Source organism: Gossypium arboreum, chromosome 1 (genome assembly GCF_025698485.1).
Source record: "Gossypium arboreum isolate Shixiya-1 chromosome 1, ASM2569848v2, whole genome shotgun sequence".
NCBI classification, from domain to species: Eukaryota; Viridiplantae; Streptophyta; class Magnoliopsida; order Malvales; family Malvaceae; genus Gossypium; species Gossypium arboreum.
The window spans coordinates 58,237,961-58,245,248 of record NC_069070.1 but is presented as its reverse complement, the minus strand read 5'-3'; the positions used below and the strand labels follow the sequence as shown (position 1 = coordinate 58,245,248).

The 7,288-nt window shown below is 40.0% G+C and overlaps 1 non-coding gene across 1 annotated transcript; it reads right to left on the bottom strand.

The window, feature by feature from the left end:
- Nucleotides 1-350: 350 nt before the first annotated feature.
- On the bottom strand, nt 351-457 carry LOC128281643 (small nucleolar RNA R71). The gene has a single exon (XR_008271898.1). It is a non-coding gene; the product is annotated as a small nucleolar RNA R71 (small nucleolar RNA).
- Between the last annotated feature and the right edge of the window lie 6,831 nt (nt 458-7,288).

Below are 7,288 nucleotides of genomic sequence, written 5' to 3'. Positions count from 1 at the left end.
ATGCTAAACCTTATTTAACAGGAACTGAGTCTAGCATAGTTAGACCTGCTGTAGCTACAAATACTTTTGAATTAAAACCTAACACTATTCAGATGATACATCAGTTTGTTCAGTTTGATGGTTTGTAAGATGAAGATCCCAACACGCACTTGGCGAATTTTCTTGAATTTTGCGATACATTCAAAATCAATGGCGTTTCTGATGATGCCATTCGTCTTCGGTTATTTCCCTTTTCACTGAGAAACAAAGCCAAGCAGTGGTTGAACTCGTTACCACGAGGGTCTATCACTACTTGGGAACAAATGACCGAGAAATTTTTACTAAAATATTTTCCGCCAGCTAAAATGGCTAAATTACGTAATGATATCTCTTCTTTTGTGCAGATGGATTTAGAAACACTTTACGATGCATGGGAGAGATACAAGAACTTACTGAGAAGGTGCCCTAACCATGGGGTACCGCTTTGGCTACAAGTTCAAACGTTCTACAATGGTGTGAATCCCTCGACAAGACAAATGATTGACGCAGCTGCTGGCGAAACCATCAACAATAAAACACCAGAAGATGCCTATGAAATAAAACATCAGAAGATGCCTATGAATTCATAGAGGAGATGTCACTGAACAACTATCAGTGGCAAGTTATGAGGACAAAGCCAATGAAAACAGCCGGCGTCTATAACATCGATTTAGTCATCATGCTCTCTAATCAGGTAGAACTTCTCAATAAAAAGATTGATAGTTTTCTTGCTTCTACGCAGGTACATCCAGTAATAAGGTGTGACTCAAGCAGAAGAGGTCTGCATACAGAATACCAATCCTTCAATCCTACAACTAAAGAAGAACAAGTCAACTATATGGGTAACAATAACTTTAGATCTCAAAATAACCCATACAGTAATACCTATAATGCAGGTTGGAGGAACCACCCAAATTTCTCCTGGGGTGGTCAAGGGAATCAAAAGCCACAAAATCCTCAGGGTTTTCAACAGCCACCTTATCAACAAGAGAAGAAACCAAACCTTGAAAAGATGCTTTCTAAATTCATCTCAGTGTCAGAAGCTCGTTTCCAAAATACCGAGACAACACTTAAGAATCAACAAGCATCGATCCAAGGACTCGAAACTCAGATAGGCCAGCTATCCAAACTAATTCCGAACGACCACAAGGTAGCTTACCAAGTAATACTGAACCTAATTCGAGGGAACACCTCAATGTAATTAGCACTCAAAATAAGGACGGACTCATTGCACCCGAGCCAGAAATACAATAAAACAACGCGATGAACAAAGGACGAGAAGAGGTAAATAGTAATGATCCCAAACAGGTAAGTACGAATCATGAACCTCGTCTGCCATATCCTAAAGCAATGACGAAAGACAGAACAGAAGAACAATTCAGTAAGTTTTCAAACTCTTAAAGCAATTACATATTAACTTACCCTTTATTGAAGTTCTTTCGCAGATGCCCAACTCAGCAAAATTCTTAAAGGAACTTCTGAGCAATAAAAGGAAATTAGACGCTACATCGCATATGGAACTCAATGCAGTCTGCTCAGCTATTCTAAAGAATAAGCTACCTAACAAATTGAAAGATCCAGGGAGTTTTACAATTCCTTGCTTAATTGGTAGTTTATTTGTGAATAATGCTTTTGCTGATCTAGGGGAAAGTATAAATGTTATGCCCTATAAAATGTTTAAATGACTCAATCTCGAAAAACCCAAACAGACTAGGATGAGCATACAATTGGCTGACAAAATAGTTAGATTTCCTAGGGGTATTATTGAAGATGTTCTCGTTAAAATTGATAAGTTTATTTACCCAGTAGACTTTGTCGTCCTAGATATGGATGAGGATAACGAGGTACCTTAATTTTAGGAAGACCCTTTTTAGCAACTTCCAGAACCATTATTAATGTAGGCATAGGAGAGCTAACACTTCGTGCAGGTGACGACGCAGTAACACTGCAAGCACGCGACTCAGTCAAAACCTCTAAAACTCAAGATAACACTATATAACCCATCGATGATAAAACTAATACTCAATCATCCTTATAGGAACCCCCTTGAACCAAGACAACAGAGATAGTGAACTATTATCATGTAGAGAACAAAGACACCCATGAGGAACGAAGGCTTCAAATAGAGGAGCTAGATAAATGGCGACCACACAAACCGAGAACACGTGATAAATCGAAACTACAACAGAACAAGCCCGATACCTCTCCTAATAAACTTTAGGTTGGCGATAAAGTCTTACTGGATGCCGCATATCCCTACATTGTCACTACTACACCAAATGAGGAAATCCCTCTTATGGTACTCAGTATTTTCCCATTCGGTACGGTTGAGGTGAGTCATCCCAAGTTCGGCACTTTTAAGGTAAACAACACCCAATTAAAACCTTATTGTAAGATTGAAAATAGGAACAAGGAGTATGAACTCCTCAAACCATAATGATAAATCAACGGAGAGGTAAGTCGAGCTTAGACTATAAATAAGCGCTTCTCGGGAGGCAACCCGAGCACTAACATATTTTGATTTCTTTATTTTTAACTTCTCACATTTCGAATCAATTAACTTAGTCTTTGAATTGCAAACCTTTTCAGCACACACGGCCACGCACACGGGCGTGCCTAAAGCAGTGGCCAAACAGAGGAAGAGACACGGCCGTGCAATACGGCCTTGTTGAAGCAGGACATGATTTCCCCAAAACACAGGGTACGATAAATCCCCACGGCCGTGCGACATGGCCGTGGGTGAACTTGATAGAAAAAACACGGGCTTAGGAATAGAAACCCACAGGCGTGCCAGGGAAAAGGCTCAATTCTATTTCTTCGACACGGGCGTGCGACATGCCCGTGCCATTCAGCCGTGTACAACAATACACGGGTGTGCTACCATAAAACACGGGCGTGGGAGAAGCTAACAAAGCTAGGCATTGCCATGCGACATGGCCGTGTTTGACACAAGCCCAAGACACACGGGCATGTGGTAGTAGCCGCGCATGACCTAACTCACAAAATTTAAAAAACACAGGCTCACCCTCAAAGTACACGGGCGCGGCCCTAGGCCATGTGACCCTCCCCTATATAAACAAACCACTGTTCATCTTCTTCCTCCTTTCAAAACCCTAGCCGAAATCTACCCTCCCCCAACTCCTAATCCCTATTCCGGCCACCATTCCCCAGATTCTCACTTCCCCAAGCCCCAAACCACCCTTAAATCCACTCCCCTTATATTAATCCTCATTTTCCCCTCCCTATACCCTTCATTTTCCCACCACACGCTTCCTCTCCGCGTAACACGCCCGTGCTCACCACCACACGCCCGTGCACCGCCTTACAACAGCCTTTGGTTCACTTTCTCAACCTTATTTTTCCAATTTATATTGCTACAGTAGTATTCTACATGCTTTGCATAGATATTGTTACTATTACAAATATGTTTTAGACAAGTTAGGAATTTGCTTTAGAATATTCTATATTTGACTTGTTTCAGCTACTAAATAGCATATACTAATTTTAGGCCTATTGTTTAACTACTGATGTATCTTAGATTCTATCAATGCTCATGTATTTTCAGGTACATTATGTCGTCATCAAGAGGCAAAAAGGTCGCGATCCTTTCTTCAAAGAGACGTAAGGGACCAGGTTCTTCCACGGTACGTGCTACAGCCGAAGTTTGGACCCGTTCCTTGAATTTCTACAAGCTTCGCAGGAGGAGCTATTTTAGATACTACGGCGCGACCCATCACCACAGGTCTTTGCATCGACTGGGCTACCATAAAGTAAGTCCAGCTCGCTGATGCCATCCGTGCCCTCCTATCCATAGACCCATAGGAACGGTTCTTCACTATTATTGAGCCCACTTATTTAAAGCTAACTTTATAATTATGCTCTACTTTTCATTTACAGGTGGTGATGACTAAAAATGACAACCCAGGCACCATTCACTTCTGATTAGGCGGTCTAGTTCGTGCGATGAGTGTCCCAGAGTTTGGAGTTGCTCTGGGACTTTACACTGATTAGTTTATGGAGGAGGAGGACATGAATGCACTACCACGCAATATCCACATCTCCCTCTCCTTGTGCTGGAAGGCTTTGGCACCATTCTCGTCCACCTACGACCCCAGCTGCTCGAAGGCCTCAGCTCTCCCCCCTTCCCTACGATATCTCCATGCCATATTGGCACACACCTTGACCAGAAGGAAAGAGAGCACCGGCGTGATCAACACCCACGACGCCTACTATTTATGGTGCATGGCGAATGCACACATGACTGACTTGGCCTACTTGATTGCTTTCGCCATTCGCCATCAAACCGAGCGGCATAGGAAAGGAGTGATCTCCATCGACCCCTACGTGACGCGCCTTGCCAGACAGTTTGGCCTCCTCAACACTACGGCCCAGTCATTAGCACTTACCCTAATCGATCAGATGTCCACACAAGGCATCACGACTATGTTACACATGAGAATGATAGAGCGTCGACATGGGACCGATTCTCTTCAGTACTGTCTATTGTATACCATTGATGAGGAGGATCTTGAAGACATCCCTGATGATGTTCCCCCACAGCATGAGGAGCCTTCCACCGTGCCACCTAGGGAACGACCAGTTCATGCGGCTGCTTTATTGGCACATCTTTCTGACCAACTCGCCCACTTCAAGCAGTATTGCACTACGCAGTTCAAGATGATTCACGAGTGAGATCGGCGATGGGACCAACAGTTGGATGATATACAGGCCATGATACAGCAGCTGTGCCAGCACTTTCACATCGCCACTCCAGCACCACCACCTGAGGGCCCCCCGACGAGGATCATTGAATCCTCTTATTTTTTTATTTATTTTATTTTATTTATTTTTATTTTTCTTTTGATTTTTATTTTCATTTCAATTTTATTATTTTATTTTGAAAGAAATATCTATATTAGTAAATTTTACTTTTTTCCATTTTCTGGTATTTCTAACAAGTACTTCCACTACACTCTCTTCTACACCAACTGTTAATAAGCTCTTCATGATTCTACAGACTTTCAAGCAAAGCTGCTAGGAATATTTTACGAAATGAGAAAACAAAAGGGAAACAATACCTTACGAGTGCCATGTTCAATGACCCAATTTCTTCATCTAGCCAAGAACAATAGCAGCTACCACTTTCCCCGAACACTCCATCCTCAAAATCAAGCTCTACATCCACATAACTGGGAGTTTCACCTCCTTTCCTCTTATGATTTTCTTTATTTTGAATATTCTATATCTGTACATTGAGGGCAATGTACATCTTAAGTGTGGAGGGGTGAACATGAAACCTAACTTTTTGCATTATTCTCAAATCCCTGAATTTGGTCTTGTGCTTAAGTAATATTCTCATAATATTGATAAGAATGAATTCTGATTGATCTATAATTATTGTTGATATGTCGTGAATTAGACCAAGGGAATTATGCATGATTATTTGATTATAGGACCTTAAAGAATCAAGCATGATAAGTTGATATTTTGAGAAATAAAATTTTTAGACTATTTCACGTAAATTGAGGTATTATCTTGAAATCCTAAATATATAGAAATGACATCAAAAACACAAATTTTTGTGAGATTTTTGAGCCTTTTGAGCATATAGCTTTCTTTCTTGCTCACTTCTTTTGTGGTTAGAATGTGTCAACATTGAACTGTTATTCTAGAACTTGCTTTGATTATACATGTCGAGATCACACGTATGATTTGATATACTGAGATGATAAAGGCACTTAGGATTTAACCCATTTACTCCATAAAAAGCCTTCCCACATAATTAAACCCTTAGCGAACCCCCTTTGAGCCTACTAACTTTTTTTTTATTGATTAAACCTTATCATCAACCCATTAACCCATTATTGTTGAAATCCTCTTCCTTAATTTACCTTTTTATCAAGATTAAATTTAATATTATTACCTCACTATGTTCCCATTTTTTGTTACTGAATCATGAAGTATGATTTTTGTATTATATTGACTTGATTTGTTCTTAAAAAAAATGTAATTCTCAGCAAGCTAAAGTTGTCATGAACTCATATAAAATAGTTCTAGATATTCGTTTGTGGTTCAGTAATTAAGTTTTTGATAGTGGGGTAACATATTGAAATCATCTCGATTTTAACCCCTTTTCTTCAGCTTGTATCCATACCTGTAACCTAAACCCCATTACAACCATGCAAAGACCTTTTGATTAGAGTATCATATCATTTACAAGTGGTGGAGATTTGATTTTCATGCAAGCCTATGGTAATAACTTTTCATGTTAGAGAATCGAGTGCTTAATCTTGAACCTTAAACACTTTGAGTGATTTTAGTGAATCTTTAGTGAGGATGTCATCTCTTGTATATTTAGGACTAAAGTCAATTACTTAGAGGAAGGAGATTACTTATGATTTTATTATCAAAATATTAGATTTAGATTGTTTGAGGCTTTTAATGCCGCTATAGTTAAATTCTCACTATATGATTTTCTGTGGAATAGTTTGTAACATTATCAATACTGATCATGTGATTGAAAAGAATGAATACTACCAGTAAATGAGAGTTTTGCTTGAGGACAAGCAAATGCTTAAGTGTGGGGGTGTTTGATAAAAGCCAAATTATACATAGTTTTACCCCAAATACTTAGCATATTTATGGATGTTTACTACTAGATTTGTGGATTTTGGTGCTCTTAATCCTGTTATTTCATGTTTTGTACTTAGGAGAGCACCAAGAGTCAAAAGGAGCCAAAAACGAGCTAAAAAGGGACAAAACAGACCAAATTGAGAAGATTACACAACCTAAGCCTTGCCACACGGGCATCTCACACGGCCGTGGCCTTCGGGGGTGTCGACCAAGGTTTACACGATTCACACGGCCTGTGTAGCATCCTAATTTTTTGGATTTATTCGTGGTTTTCAATATTTTATAAAGACTTTAAATTTTGTATTTGGATGTGAAATTAATATTTTGAGTAAGTAAATGGGCTTATGGAAGGCCCATGAGTTGGCCAAAACCCAGTCGAATTTTTGGAATTTTAGACTTAGGAGTTAGGGGTTCTGGCTAAGTGGCCCTTAAGTAGAGTGGTGGGTAAGTTGCATCACAAAAAGAGCCTTGGTAAAGTGGCAAGGGTGACGCCACTAGGCTCCTAGAAAAGTGGCGTGTGGAGCTTTGGGAAGGCAAGGGATCGATTCCTGTGTTGGCAAATAGATGCATTTATTTTTTTAAATGCGGGAGGGGTAAGTGTTGGAGTTCGTGGATTACGCTAGAGGAGAGTTGGATC